Source organism: Amblyraja radiata, chromosome 5 (genome assembly GCF_010909765.2).
Source record: "Amblyraja radiata isolate CabotCenter1 chromosome 5, sAmbRad1.1.pri, whole genome shotgun sequence".
NCBI classification, from domain to species: Eukaryota; Metazoa; Chordata; class Chondrichthyes; order Rajiformes; family Rajidae; genus Amblyraja; species Amblyraja radiata.
The window spans coordinates 55,591,523-55,608,397 of NC_045960.1; positions in this window are offsets into that span (position 1 = coordinate 55,591,523).

The window sequence follows — 16,875 nt, forward strand, 5'->3', positions numbered from 1 at the left end:
TTAAATCTAATTTAATTATTTTCAGTGCGGCGAGCAGTCCCTCCACGCTGGCCTGAGTGGGTGGTAGGCCCGTTGTTATCATAGCTGCAAATTTTACTATTTCTGGATAAGCAGGGATGACTTCTTGTACTGTAAGTTTAGACGAGCGATCATATTTATCTACTTCTTTTAAAGCACCAAGAAAATCTTGCTTAAAGTTTAACATCAAAAGGCTGCCTTCGCATGTTTAAATGGGAACGCTTTGCTCTCCCGTTTAATTTAATATTTTATCTAAATACTTTGCAAAATTTGACTCTTCATCAAGAGGATGAGAAGGATTTGGTACTCCCATCGTCATTTTGTGGTTCTGACTTTTCAGGTAGCAGACCTTTTATCCGAACTGCAACATCTTTTTCCGATTTACGAGTTCTCTGAAATTTATGTTGAGGTCGGAGTCGAAGTCGGATTTGGGACTTTTTACCGATTCTGACTCCAGCAGCACCAAAATTGCTCCGACTCCGACTCGATGACTTCGACTCTATAGCCCTGCCCCTCATCCTCCTGCGCTCCAAGGAATGAGACCCAGCCTACTAACATCTCCCTATAGCTCAGACCCTCTAGTCCTGGCAACATCCTCGTAAATCTTCTCTGAACCCTTTTAAACTTGACAATATCTTTCCAATAACATGGTTCCCACAACTGAACACAATACTCTAAATGCGATCTCACCAATGTCTTATACAACTGCAACATGACCTCCCAACTTCCATACATGTGCGAAGAATTTAGACGGACAATCAAACAGGCAAGGCATAAAAGGATACAGTTCTAATGCAGGAAATGGGATGATTGTAGATTAGCAAAAGGGTCGGCATGGAAGTCGCGGGACTACCTGAGGAAACCCATGGAGTCATAAGGAGAACATGCAATTTCCACACAGCCACCTGCCCACGAGATTAGGATCAAACTCGAGTGGCTGAAGCTGTGAGAAGGCTGCACTGTTTGCGGTGTCACTGCGCTGTCCTCTGTTACCTCATCAAAAAACAAACATGGGTTTGGCCAGCAAGTCATTCCATTTACAAATTAATGTTGGCTCTCCTTAATGATTCATTTCGTTCCAAGTGCACATTATTATTAATGAGTCTATGATTATTGTTTGTAAAACCTTATCCACCCACCCATTGGAGTGCAGTCCATACTTTGGCACCATTCAGCAATGAATATCATAGAGTATCAGTATCAGTATATCTTTATTGTCATTTTCCTGAGTACTCACATACCCAGAGGAAACAAAAAAACGTTGCTCAACCAGTGTCCATTCAGTGTGCAGTACAAATAACAACAAATAACTAGAAATAAAAAACATATATCATGAACAAATTAAATTAAACACTCTACTCTCTACTACACATCAACAGGCGTTCCGATCGACAGCTGCTGCAGTGTGTCCAGGTTGATGGTTGTTGCGCAATACTTTGGCAGGAGGCTAAGTCCGTTTATCAGTCTTATAGCCTGCGGGAAGAAGCTGAGGAGCATCCTGCTGGTTTTGCAGCTAATGCTCCTGTACCTCTTCCCAGATGGCAGGATGGAGAATATGTGATGCGATGGGTGGTAGGGGTCTTTGATGATGGAGATGGCTCTGTTGATACATCTCTTCCTGTATATGTCCAGCAAGAAAGGGAGTGGAGCACCAATAATCCTGCTGGCGGTCTTCACAATCCTGTCAAGTTGGTGCCGTTCGTACGCCTTGCAGCTCCCGAACCAGGAAGTGATGCCGTTGGTTAATGTGCTCTCGATTGTATAAAAAGTTCGTAGATGTGTAGTGGGGAGACCTGCTTTACGTAATCTTCGGAGAGGGTGTAGTCGCTGCTGGGCTCTCTTGACCAGTGCTGTGGTGTTGGTTGTGGACATCAGGTCATCTGACAGGTGGAGTCTTAGGAACGAACAAACCATGTAAATGAAGTTGTTCTCGGGCATTAGGGGGCCTGTGATGACTAGTAACATTTCTACTCTCATGAACACGTTTGCTACACATGCAAGACCCGCCACAGCACCAGAGACAATATTTGATGCTAACCATGGGTGCTATCTGTATGGAGTTTGTACATTCTCCCTGTGACCTGCATGGGTTTTCTCTGGGAGCTCCAGTTTCCTCCAACAGTCCAAAGAGTTGTTAGTTCTCCTACAGATTAGTAGGGTAATTAGCTTAGTAAATGTGTAGGTTGTCCCTAGTGTGTGTGGGATAGTGTTAGTGTGCAGGGATCGCAGGTCAGCATGGACTCGGTGGGCCGAAGGGCCTGTTTCCGCGCTGTATCTCAAAACTAAACCTTTTAATCATTTGATTGAAAGGTAATGGCAACTCTTTTCATATCTCCACCCCAGTTCATTAGCATCCAGTGATTCACTCTATCCAGACCAGGCAACATATCCACTTGAAGCTAGCCAATGCTACCATATCACAAGCCTATCAATTTTCACTCCATCCATTGCCTGTGCCAATATGTTGTCAGCATCATTTTCCTTACTAAACACAATATTTTCTTCCAGCTGTTTCCTCTCTCTTCTCAGCCCAGCCCTTTCCCAGTGCAAATTGTCCTTTTTGGAGATGTCTCTGGCCCCAGAATGCCCTAAATGAAAAGAATGTGAAGCCCATGTGAAGTCCTCCATACCACAAGCCAGGTATTGATCTTCATTAGCTTCCTGTGACACCTCCTACCAGCACACTATATAGAAATGTGCACCGATTACTCCTGTCAGAATCCTGTTTTTTAAACATTTTTATTTAACTGGTTGTCCATAAATTCTTCATTAGATGTCCTCACCATATCATCGGTATTATCATGCACCATGAATTCTGGCTTGCTCTCTTCCTTCTGCAGAATAATCTACAGCCCCCAAATGCCTTTGAATAATTTCATTGACATGCTTTGTTGGTTCCCTTGTGCCGTTCCTTGGTGCCAAAGTATGGACATCACTACATTGAAGTCTCTTCACTCCCAGCAATCTACAGTGCTAAGTACCATCGGAAGACTCCTACACTTTCTACATTTTCCTTTCTCTCAGATGTCCATTAATTACTGACCAAAACTCTTTCTGTCTGTGGGTTGGTCAAACCCTGGTCCAGGACATCCTCAGACTCCTGATACTCCAAAGTGACTACATTTGCCCCTCAGGCTTGGGAACCCAAAACTTATTAGAGTGTTTTTCCTTTATTCATCATTCCCCAGAACACATGGTGACCTACATGTTCCTTATGACTCAGCAATTGCAAACAAAATACCTTGGCTGCTGATCCATGATCATAAAACAAACAGTTTCCTCTTTTAAAGTTCAGCAAAGGGAAAGCCATTGCACATTCATTATTTATCGTACTGTCATGAACAAAATGTCCAAATTCAAAATATAGTTTTTGTCACTTAGACATAACCTAAATCTGTTATCAATAGACTAATTAAATAGAGTGATGCTGGGTGGAGTTCCACGAACCTACTTATTCACAGTAACTCATAGCAACCCGTCGTTGTAGTTCCATTGTTTTAAGCATCAAAACATGTTGAATGATAATTAAGTTGGAAAGGATGCAGAGAATATTTGCCAGGATATTGCTAGGACTCAAAGGCCTGAGCTATGAGGTGAGCTTGGGCAGGCTAGGATTTTATTCCTTGGAGTGCAGGAGGCTAAGAGATGTTCTTATAGATAGGTATAAAATCATGAGGGGAATAGATAGCATGAAAGCATAGAGTCTTTTTTTCTCAGGATAGGGGAATCAAGAACTAGAGGGCATACTGTAGATTCTAGGAGACAGGGGAAATATTTAATAGTCCCAAGGGACTACTTTTTCCACTCGGGACATGGAACGAGGTGTCAGAGGAAGCAGTTGATGCAGGTACAGTAACACCATTTAAAAGATACTTGGATAGAAAAGGTTTAGAGGGTATGGGCCAAATGCAGACAAATGGGCTTAGTTTAGATGGACAAGTTGGACTGAAGGATCAGTTTCCATACTGCATAACTATGACTCCCTATGATACATCAAACAGTAATTCTGATTACTACCTTGGCAATATTCATTAGAAACATAGAAACATAGAAAATGGGTGCAGGAGGAAGCCATTTGGCCCTTCGAGCCAGCACCACCATTCATTGTGATCATGGCTGATCGTCCCCAATCAATAACCCGTGCCTGCTTTCTCCCCATATCCCTTGATTCCACTAGCCCCTGGAGCTCTATCTAACTCTCTCTTAAATCCATCCAGTGATTTGACCTCCACTGCCCTGTGCAGCAGGGAATTCCACAAATTCACAACTCTCTGGGTGAAAATGTTTTTTCTCACCTCAGTCTTAAATGACCTCCCCTTTATTCTAAGACTGTGGCCCCTGGTTCTGGACTTGCCCAACATTGGGAACATATTTCCTGCATCTAGCTTGTTCAGTCCTTTTATAATTTTATATGTTTCTATAAGATCCCCCTCATCCTTCTAAACTCCAGTGAATACAAGCCTAGTCTTTTCAATATTTCCTCATATGACAGTCCCGCCATCCCAGGGATCAATCTCGTGAACCTACACTGCACTGCCTCAATCACAAGGATGTCCTTCCTCAAATTATGAGACCAAAACTGTACACAACACTCCAGATGTGGTCTTACCAGAGCCCTATACAACTGCAGAAGAACCTTTCTACTCCTATACTAAAATCCTCTTGTTATGAAGGCCAACATTCCATTAACTTTCTTTACTGCCTGCTGTACCTGCACGCCAACTTTCAGTGACTGGTGTACAAGGACACCCAGGTCTCGCTGCACCTCCCCCTTACCTAACCACATTGAGATAATAATCTGCCCCCTTGTTTTGCCACCAAAGTGGATAACCTCACATTTATCTATATTATACTGCATCTGCCACCTCACTCAATCTGTCCAGGTCACCCTGCAACCTCCTAACATCCTCTTCACACTGCGACCCAGCTTTGTGTCATCCACAAACTTGCTAGTGTTGCTCCTAATTCTTTCTTCCAAATCATTAATATATACGGTAAACAGTTGCGGCCCCAACACCGAGACTTGCGGCACTCCACTCGCCACTGCCTGCCATTCTGAAAAGGACCCATTCACTCCTACTCTTTGCTTCCTGTCTGCCAACCAATTTTCTATCCATGTCAACACCCTACCCCAATACCATGTGCTCTAATTTTAGTCACCAGTCTCCCGTGCGGGACCTTATCAAAGGCTTTCTGAAAGTCTAGATACACCACATCCACTGACTTCCCTTCATCCATTTTATTTGTCACATCCTCAAAAAATTCCAGAAGATTAGTCAAGCATAATTTTCCTTTCATAAATCCATGCTGACTTGGACTAATCCTTTTACTGCTATCCAAATGCCCCATTATTACCTCTTTAATAATTGACTCCACCATCTTTCCCACCACCAAAGTCAGGCTAACTGGTCTGTAATTCCCCGTTTTCTCTCTCGCTCCTTTCTTGAAAAGTGGGATAATGCTCCAATCCACAGGAACTGATCCTGAATCTATTGAACATTGGAAAATGATCACCTATGCGTCCACTATTTCTAGAACCACCTCCCTGAGGACCCTGGGATGCAGTCCATCAGGCCCGGGGATTTATCATCCTTCAGTCCCATTAGCCTACCCAATACTATTTCTCGCCTAATGAAAATGTATTTCTGTTCCTCTATCCCCTTAGATCCTCTGTCCTCCAGTACATCTGGGAGATTGTTTGTGTCTCCCTTAGTGAAGACACATCCGAAGTACCTGTTCAACTCTTCTGCCATTTCCTTGTTCCCCATAATAATTTCACCCGTGTCTGCCTTTGCAGTTGGAGTTTTATATATTTTTATCATTGTAGTTTTATATATTTTCCTCCAGTGCTCCTTCTCTCTTCGTTTTGTGTTTTCATTACATTCTCACAGATAATATCACCACTGTTCAACCCCCAATTCATATTTATTTTATTTCAATCCTGCCCCAGGCTAATTAACATTATCACTTCCAAACACCTTGATATTCAAGCCAGCTGTCACACTGATCCCTGCTCATTCATCATCTGCACCATTGCAGCTGCAGATGCAACAACTGTCTTTGTTTTACTTTTTATTCTACATTTCTCTGCATGAATTATCCCCATTTGCCACCTTCCCATTGAGTCAGGAAAACAGGAGTATAGAACTGAAAATAATTTCAGGATTATCTGAAAAGAATTAAGAAAATGTCACAACTTTATAGCTCAGCAAAATGCAATCCACCAAATCGTGGAAATGTAGAAATGTAACAGTGTGAAAGGAGGCCCTTTAGCCCATTATTCCAATGCCCGTTCTCTACATGAGCATCCAGCAGATACATTCCTCTGCTCTTTCCCCGCAGTCCTGCATTTTTCTCTCCACCAACTAACAATAAAGTGGATGGTTTATTTTGGGTCAATAAATGAACAATTTAAAAATTGGTACTTACTCATTTAAGCTATCCATCCACAGTTTAAACAACCAAACTGTTGCTTTATTTAAAACAAATATATAAACTTGTAGGGTGCATCATTTGGTATTCTAAGTATTCTGATACATATCTCTGCTAGCCTCTGTGTGCTTCTCATTAAAGCTGAAATTACACCAGATCAGGGTTCACCTCCTGCTGAATATTCCACGATCGACTTCCCTGTCAAACTTCTCCGGCTACCATCCAGCAATCTATAAAATCGTCCCAATGATACATTCTTTGAGAGTTGGAATTTGTTTTCTACAACTACTATTCTGGGAACAGATACACCACATTTCATAAGATGATATCTTATCATGTGCCACTGTTAGGAACCCTAGTCTCATCTCTGATCCTAGCCCTGCCTCTGCTCCACATTCTGGTTTCATCAGCGGTATAAATTATGGCTGAAGACTAAGTGTGAATTGCTAAATTAGGAGAGGATTCTGATTCTGCTCAAACTTTCAGCTCTTCCAGAGTTATAGGAGGAGTGTGATGCAAGGGTGTTCAGCTCCTACTGTTTCCAAAAACAGATGGCAGAATGCAATTGTGAAATTACCCCCCTGTTTAGTCCTACACCAAAGAGAATGTCTGAAAGTAACTGCAATAAATTAACAGCCTTTTCTGTTTATAGCTTCAGTATTTAGACAATGTATTTAATTGAGACCTTGCATAATCAAATATAAGAGCTTGCGTGAGGTTTGTTTGAAGGTTACTGTAGGGGTGGTGTTGGGGGTTGTGTGCAGGCCCCTACGAAGCTTTTCAAAAAGGGGGGTGGCATGACAGGATTACAAAACTTTTATGTGAAGTAATGTGGGCACAGCGCACATCACGAGCGTGAAGCCCCTCGCGGCCGTGGTTTTAGATGATCTCTGTTGCACTCTGAGCCTTATTTTGGAGCATTTTTCCACCAAATTTATGATCAATATTTCAGAAATAATTTTGGTGGAGTCAAGATTAATAATTGCAGAGCTGCCCAGTTTCACTGAGCATTTCCGTATTTTGATGGCTGAAAATCAGTATTTTGTTGGGGAAATCGGTATTTCTCACTTGAATGCAATGGAATGTACTACACAGAAAGTGGAGTTTTGAAAATCAGTGTTTTGGATGCAACCTCATGGATTCTCAAATATCATTATGGAATACTGAAAATCAGTACTACTGAATTGTGAAACCATTTTTGAAATGCGAATTTATAATTCTTGATTTTGATTCCATAACATAAAATAATATACATAAATTTCGCAATTCTTCATATAGTTTACCAAACAATCAAACATGCTGGCATGATGCTGCATAATCATTCAGGTGCTCCTGGATGTATATTGCCATTTACCCCTACTACTACTAATGCAAAGGCATTCGTTGGCCTTAGCCTATATGCCATCCCTGATTCCACGAATATAGCACCTCAGACCAGTTTATCCAGCATGGCAGTCCTCAGTTTGTTAATGCTGTCAAAGCATGTGTCGTTCTGGAGTATGGTGTGCCAATTCTGGAGTATGGTGTACAATTTTGGTCGCCTAATTATAGGAAGGATGTCAACAAAATAGAGAGAGTACAGAGGAGATTTACTAGAATGTTGCCTGGGTTTCAGCAACTAAGTTACAGAGAAAGGTTGAACAAGTTAGGGCTTTATTCTTTGGAGCGCAGAAGGTTAAGGGGGGACTTGATAGAGGTTTTTAAAATGATGAGAGGGATAGACAGAGTTGACGTGGAAAAGCTTTTCCCACTGAGAGTAGGGAAGATTCAAACAAGGGGACATGACTTGAGAATTAAGGGACTGAAGTTTAGGGGTAACATGAGGGGGAACTTCTTTACTCAGAGAGTGGTAGCTGTGTGGAATGAGCTTCCAGTGAAGGTGGTGGAGGCAGGTTCGTTTTTATCATTTAAAAATAAATTGGATAGTTATATGGATGGGAAAGGAATGGAGGGTTATGGTCTGAGCGCAGGTATATGGGACTAGGGGAGATTATGTGTTCGGCACGGACTAGAGGGGTCGAGATGGCCTGTTCAGTACACTGATGTAGGTGGCCCTACTTCTACCTCTTCTTGCAGTGCCCTGTTTGGGCTCCCAAAGTGTGAGGGGACTAGCAGACAGTTCAGGGTTCCTCTCACAGACTTTGACCACACTCTTGGCAGACCAGCATATATTGCCATTTAGCCATAAATCACATTTTCCAGTTCCATTTTCCGAGAATGTAATTGTGCAAACCTAGTCCCCACTTTGTCCAAGTAATGGGCAAAGTCATAGTGAATGTACATTAAGGCGAGTGCAGACAGCCTGTCATTGCTCATGGATGTCCTGGTGTAGTGATGCAGGCGACGGACACTCGTGGCAGACTGGCATATATTGCCATTTAGCCAGAATTCATGTTTTCCAGTTCCATTTTCCAAGAATGTAACTGCGCAAACCTAGTCACGACTTTGTCCAAGTTATGGGCAAAATCATAGTGAATGTGGATTAAGGTGACTGCACACAGGTGATTGCATGGAAGTCCTGGTCTTTGCTTCTTCGTGGATGAGAAAACCTGTTTGTCCACGTTGGCTGGATCAAAGTAAGATGCCGAGTGAGATCACACCCACTGCAAGCATGCCGCCCGAGGCGAGCGTCTCTCTGCCGCTCAGGCTCATGACCAAAGGTCCCGGCTACCTCCGCAGTCAAATGGAGGGGGACAGGCGGGGTCGGCAGAGCGCCGTGGTGAGACTGGCTGCCGACAAGGCCAAGTACTTGAAGAGCCAGATGGCGAGGGGGTGCAAAGTGGAGCCCAATGGTTTGGGCAGCTCTGCCCCCGAGGAAGGCAGCAGCAGCGGCAGCGGGGCCAGCAGCAACGCGAAGACTTACCTGGCCTCCAGCAGAGCGGGCAGCTGGGGCTCCTGCCTGACATCATGCATCGCTCCAGCTCCAAGAGGCGACTCAGGCCCAACTCGCTGGTCATGTACCGGCAGAAATGTGAGTTCATGCGGGGAGCGGCGCCACCAGCAGCGCTCACGGTTTCAAGGGCAGTGGCAGCCTGGTCCTGCGGTTGCTGCCCGGCTCTAGCGGCCGGGGTGACAAGCCGCAGGGGCCGGCAACGTGAGCAGCACCCCAGGGAGAAACAGCAGCCTCGCCAGCAGCACCCCAGGGTGCACAACTAACCACTTCAGCAGCTCCCCAGGAAGCACCAGTCACCACACCAGCAGCATCCCAGGGTGCACAAGTAACCACGCCAGCAGTTCCACGAGAATCAGCAACAGGTCATCCCAAGGAGCTACTCAAGCGGCAGGTTCATGAAGGTGGATTACAGCGCTCGCACTCCGACATCAGCTGCCGCTTCTCCCGAGCCTGCTCGAGCTTGGACAGTTTCTTCGAGCACTGCGGACTCGAGCCCGAGGTGATCGAGAACCTGGCCAGGGAAAAGTTTGCCACCGACGCCGCCTTCGAAAGCCTTGCCCTCAAATTTCACAGTGAGTGGTTGCCAGCCCCTGCTGCTTGGCACCCATCAAGAGTGAAAGGCCTGTCCCACTTGGGGGATATTTTCAGCGACAGCGGCGTGATACATAGTGACGCACGGTGACTCCCTGTCACCCCTGGATTTTGGGATATTCAACTGAAATATCTCCTGACCAAATTCGTGATGTATATGACCAATTGTAGAAGTAAAATCTGGATAAATCCAACGTATAGTTGTGAATGTTGCTCAATAAATAACTACAGTACTGATACTCCATATTAAGAGCATTGATTTGCTGTTAATATGAATTCCTTAATAACGTGTCAACGGTAGCTGTGACAATCGAACACTGCAGTTTTAATGTTTCACGTGTGCACAATTTAATAATCCATTTTTATGGATTAAATAAAATAATAACATTGGGAATTAAAACACACTTAATTGCATTCCGTTATCAAGCATAGTCAATGTTCGCTCTGAAGACATTTCCAGCGCAGTAGGGTCGGGGGGGGGGGGGGGGGAGGGAGGGGGGGGAGGTGCATGAATCAGAGCAGGATGGATAGATGGCGAGGGGTTGAGAAGGCAATCGGTGCGGAATGGATGGATTGAGGCAGGGGAATTAGTTTGTGTCGGTTGGAGTAGGTAAAATTGTGAGGGGAGGGTGCGGGGGATTTCAATGGCGATCAGTACGGGATGGATGGGGGAGGGGGAAATCAGTACAGGATGGATGGGGGGGATCAGTGCAGGATGAATGGGGGGGGAACCAGAACAGGATGGATGGGGGGACAGTACAGGATGAATGAGGGGGGGGGGGGATCAGAACAGGATGGATGGGGGGGGGGGGGGGCAGTACAGGATAGGGGGGGGGGGGGATCAGTGCAGGATGGAAGGGGGGGATCAGTACAGGACGAATGGGGGGACAGTACAGGATGGGGGGATCAGTACAGGATTAATGGGGAGATCAGTGCAGGATGAATGGAGAGAGTGCAGGATTAATGGGAAGATCATTACAAGATGGATAGGGGGATCAGTGCAGGATAAATGGAGGGGGGACAGTACAGGATGAATGGGGAAAGCAGTGCAGGATGGTTGGGAAAGGGGGTCAGTGCAGGATGAATTGCGGGACAAGTGTAGGATAGATGGGGGATGGCAGGAGAATCAATGTGAGGTGGATAGGGAGATCAGTGCACGATGAATAGATCGGGGGGGGAGGGGGGTAGATGGGGATGGGAGCCAGTTGGTGTTTAATGGTATTGTAATTAATACATTATCAGAGATTGGCATATATGGTTCTTTTCTCCTTCAAAGTAAAATAAGCCAGTATAAATTTGGAAGGCAGAATCAGAAGAAACAATATAAATTACAAACCACAATTCTACAAGGGAACCAGGAGCAACAAGACCTGGCGTGATTGCACATAGTTTCTTGAAAGTAGCAAGCTGGGTTGAGAAAGGGGTGAATCAAAAACATATGGAATCCTGGGCTTTATAAATAAAGCCAGAATGTGCAAGAGCAAGGAAGCAATGATGGATCTTTATGAAAACTATTCAAACACCATTGAAGTACTTTGCCCCTCTCTGGGTACCCCTCTCTAGGAAAGATATAAAGATGTAACAAAGGCAGTAATTATCAAGATTTTATTTCAATGATTTGGATGAGAATGTACAAAGCAAGGTTAGTATGTTTGCAGATGACACAAAAATAGGTGGCATCGTAGGTAGCGAAGATGGTCGTCAACAATTGCAGCATGATCTTGATCAGTTGGGCAGGTGAGGTGAGGAATGGTTAATAGAGTTTTATACATTCAAGTGCAAGGGGTTGCATTTTGGGAAGTCAAACAAGGGCAGGACCTACACAGTGAATGGCAGTGCTCTGGAGAGTGTCGTAGACCAGGGGGATGTAGTAGCGCATGGAAGTGGAGTCACAGGCACATAGGGTGGTCAAGAGGCTTTCAGCACTTTCATCAGTCAGGGTATTGAGTATAGAAATCGAGATGTTGTGTTACAGTTGTACAACATATAGTTGAGGCCACATCTGAAGTACTGTGTACAGTTTTGGTCACTCTGTTATAGGAAAGATGTTGTTACGCTGGAAAGGGTGCAGAGAAGATTTACAAGGATGTTGCCAGGACTCGAAGGCCTGAGCTATATGGAGCGGAATGGTACCATTTGGCGCCGCCTTTTTGGCGCCACCGTTTCAGCACCGCTGTTTCGGCGCCGCCATTTCGGCGCCTCCGTTTCGACGCCTCAGTTTCGGAGGCGCCGATCTTTTTGGAAGACACAGCGGGATTGTTTTCTTACAAGATTCGGAAGTGTGGTATGCGGATGGCACATTTAAATTATCTCCTCCGTTATTTGCACAGGTGTATGTCATCATGGGAAGAAGGCACGGAGGAGTTAATCCAGTGTTATATGCCTTATTGCCAAATAAACGTCGCGCAACATATGTATGAATGTTCCAAATGATGCATGATTCGATCCCAGGATTACAGCCCAGAGGAATGTACTGCGATTATGAGCAAGCAGCTTTTTTGGCAATGGAAGAATGTTTTCCAGGAGTGAAGATACAAGGCTGTTTCTTCCATTTAGCTCATAATATACATAAACATCTTAAACAGCTTGGGCTCCAGGTTTCATATAATAATGATTCAGCATTTGCTATAAAAGCTAAAATGATCACAGCCTTATGTTTTGTTCCAGTTTCTCACTTGGATAACTACATTGATGCATTATCGCAAGATTTGCCTGATGAACTTCAACCATTGCTTAATTGGTTTGAAGATAATTACATTGGAAGACCACTGAGACGAGGCAACGGAAGGCGCTATCCACTTTTTCCTACCGAAATATGGAATCAGTACAATCGAACAATCGCTGGAGAGGACCGAACAAACAATCACGCTGAAGCAGCGCATAGAAAAATATATGCAGAATTAGGAGTTAACCACCCCATAATATGGAAATTCATTGATGGATTGAGGAAAATTCAGAAAGGCCGTGATGCATATCATGAACACATGGTTGCAGGGCATGCACCTAAACAAAAACTCCTTAAATACAAGAGAGCTGATGAGCGCATTTTAAATATTGTACAATAGTTTGGTACAAGGGATCGACTAGAATACTTGCGTGGTTTATCCCGTAACTATGAAATACATTAAGTTATTGAATTTATTTTATACTAACTTTTTTTTAACCAATTTTTAATTCACCTATTCTTTATTTAATAAAGGCTCCCCAAACTATTAAAAACTATAGGAATTAACATGAACTAGGTGATAAGTATATAACAGCTTTCCAAAATTTAGATGAATTAAGATGAACTAGGTGATAAGCATTAACTATGGGCGGCGCCGAAACAGCGGTGCCGGAACGGCAGTGCCGGAACATACCCAACCCATATGGAGAGGTTGAGAAGGCTAGGACTTTATTCCATGGAGTATAGGAGGATGGGGAGTAACCTTAAAGTGCTGTATATGTTTATGAGGGGAATAGATAGGGTAAATGCAGAGTCTTTTGCCCAGTGTAAGGGATAAGGAAAGTTTAGAAGCATATTGGCTGACCACAAGCAGATGAGACTAGTGTTGGGCAGAACGGCCTGTTTCCAGCTGTATGAGAAATTGTTTTCATTGATGGAAGGATCAAGAACTAGAGGACATGGAGGATGAGGACAGCGGAAAAAATCATTGGGACTTCTCTTCCTTCCATCATGGACATGGGGTACAACTGCTGTCTGATTAGAGCTAAGGGCATTACCAGAGCCCCCACACACCCACAATTTGGACTGTTTATACTGCTTAACTCTGGGAGGAGGTACCGCAGCATGAAGAGCGGGACAACCAGGTTCTGCAACAGCTTCATCCCCCAGGCCACAAGATTACTGAACAATCAACAAAACCGAGACTAGAACTTTTAAATATCGACACTTTTTAAAAACTTTTTATATATATTTATTTTACAGAACCATGCACATGAGGCATTTTTATGGACGCACCTAGCACTTTTACTTTTACTATTTACCTGATTTGGAGAGTCAAATGCAACAACATTTCATTCAAGGTGCACTGTGTCTAGGTGTATATTTGAATGACAATAAAGTTTTCATTCATTCATTCATTCATTCATTCATTCATTCATTCATTCATTCATTCATTCATTCATTCATTCATTCATTCATTCATTCATTCATTCATTCATTCATTCATTCATTCATTCATTCAAAAAGACCAGAAGTGGCACAAGGACATTTTTATTTCATAGTAAGTGGAATGTATTGCCAGGGGCAGCGGTGCAGTGAAATGCAAGTGAAATGTTACAAAGTGTGCTGTGAAAGGGAAGAATCCATGGAGAATGGTTATGGATGGGAAAGTGGGACCAGCTGCATTGGGATAACATGGAACAAGCATGTTTTAATTTGGCCAAATGCCCTGCTTCTTAGTGTAATTATTCTTAAATTCCAAAGCATCCCCAGATCTGTGATTGCAAGTTGTACTGATCCCAAGAGTGTTGGGGGTTTAGAGTAGAAAATATATATTGGAGCCCTATTCCATATTTGACCCTGTAAAATTATTGTTACTGAACATATCAGTCTACTAAACACAATTAGATGATGGGCAATTAGCAAACAATGAGAAACAAAGTGAAGATGACAGCAGATTAGATTTGTGTGAGGGTACAATTACAACAAAATAAATCCCGAGACATGGATAACAGGCTGCTTACCTCTGTATCAAACAATTATTTTTCTTCTTTTTGTTTAAATATCATTCCATATATTTTTCTTCTGTGGTGCCTGATCCCAAAGGTATTCTAGATCACCATCTTCTATTTGTTTAAACTAGTGTCTCTTAAAAATTAGTGCACTTCAAATAGGTGCAAACAGAGCAACCAGTACATGCTTAACAAAGAACTGCAGATGCTGGGAAAATCTAAGGTAGACAAAAATGCTGGAGAAATTCAGCGGGTGCGGCAGCACCTATGGAGAAAAGGAATAGGCTACGTTTCGGGTCGAGACCCTTCTTCAGACTGATGTCGGGGGAGGGTGGAGAGGCGGGAAAAAGGAAGGGAGAGGCGGGGACAGTTGGCTTATGGGAGAGCTGGGAAGGGGAGGGGAAGGAGGGAGAAAGCAAGGACGATATGAAATTGGAGAAGACATTGTTCATACCGCTGGGGTGTAAACTACCCAAGCAAAATATGAAGTGCTGCTCCTCCAATTTGCACTGGGCCTCACTCTGGCAATGGAGGAGACCCAGGACAGAAAGGTCGGATTCGGAATGGGAGGGGGAGTTGAAGTGCTGAGCCACCGGGAGATCAGGTTGGTAATTGAGAATTGGGCGGAGGTGTTGGGCGAAGCGATCGCCAACCCTGCACTTGGTCTCACCAATATAGAGAAGTTGACGCCTGGAACAGCAGGTGCAGTAGATGAGGTTGGAGGAGGTGCAGGTGAGCCTCTGCCTCACCTGAAAAGACTGATTGGGTCCTTGGATGGAGTCGAGGGGGGAAGTAAAGTGACAAGTGTAGCATTTCCTGTGGTTGAAAGGAAAGGTACCCGGGGAGGGGGTGTCAATTCGTCCCTTCCCACCCAAACCCGAACATCTCAGGGTTGTGGGACAAACCCAGAGCACATGGAGGAAACCCACGCAGTCACAGGGAGAACATGCAAACATGTCACAGACAGCAATCAATGTCAAGATCAAACCACAGTCTCTGGTGCTGCGAGGCAACAGCTCTACCAACTATGCCGCCCCATAGTGCCGTCTCACTAAGATTTGAGAGACAGGATTTCCCACAAACATTGCTATACTGACTATCAATAGTCAGTCTCTGCCGCTCCAAATGCAGATGCCCTGCCCTCCTTTATGATTTTTTTCCAGTAATTTCCCTACCATTTTATGCTCATCAACTCATTCACCACCAGGTGGCGCCTGTAATGGCTGCCTTACCAGCAGTCTATCTTGTCCCTTCTCTGGTTTTATTATTTAAAGTATGTCTTGAATGTTTGTTTTAATGTCTCTTGGTATGTTGTATGTGAAGGGTGTGGGGGGGGGATCGGGGGAACCCTTTTTCAGTCACTTACCTCGACAGAGATGCGATTTTTCTCTGTGTTTTCTCCGCCCCCCTTTTGCGGCCTACAACGTGGAGTGGTGCGGCCTTTCCTGGAGACCGGCCCGGAGCTTCAAGCCGCGGGTGTGGCGCGGACTTACCATCGCGGAGCCTGGGATGTTTTGCCGAGGATCGCCAGTGTTGAAGCTCTGACCGTGGGGATTGTGGACTTTAACACCGTGAAGCAGCGGTTTCTGGTAAGAAGCGGCCGATTCGGGAGCTCCATGCGGCGGAGTGTTCCGATCCGTCCCGATGCCGGAGTTTCGATCATCCTGACGAGAGGGCTTGAACAGCGGACCGTCGGCAACGGCCCCGACCACGGGTGAACAAAGGAGGAAGATGACTGAACTTTATTGCCTTCCAACACAGTGAGGAATGTTGATTCCACTGTGGTGGATGTTTATGTTAAACTTTATTTTATGTGCTATGTGTATTTTTGCTTTTTACTTAGAATGGCTGTATGGTAACTCAAATTTAATTGTACCTTAACTGGTACATGTGACAATTAAATTGAATCTTGAATCTTGAATCTTGCATTTTCAGTTACCTGACATTTTTCTGCTGCCCTTCTTAAATAAAGAAACATTAATTATGCTTCAGTCTGTAGGTACCAAGCTTGTGGCCAAAATTGCCAAGATCTCTGGCTGGGCCCCAGCAATCTCTCCCTTGCATATAAAAAATATTCTGGGAGAACGTATTAGGTTTGTGTCCCTTCATAGGGTGAGGCCTTGAGTACAAGAGTTGGGACACCACGTTACAACTGTACAAAACATTGGCTATACCGCAACGAGAATACTATGTACAGTTCCGGTCACCACAGTACAGGAAGGATGTGGTGGAAGTAGAGGGGTATTCACTGTCTGCAGAAGAGA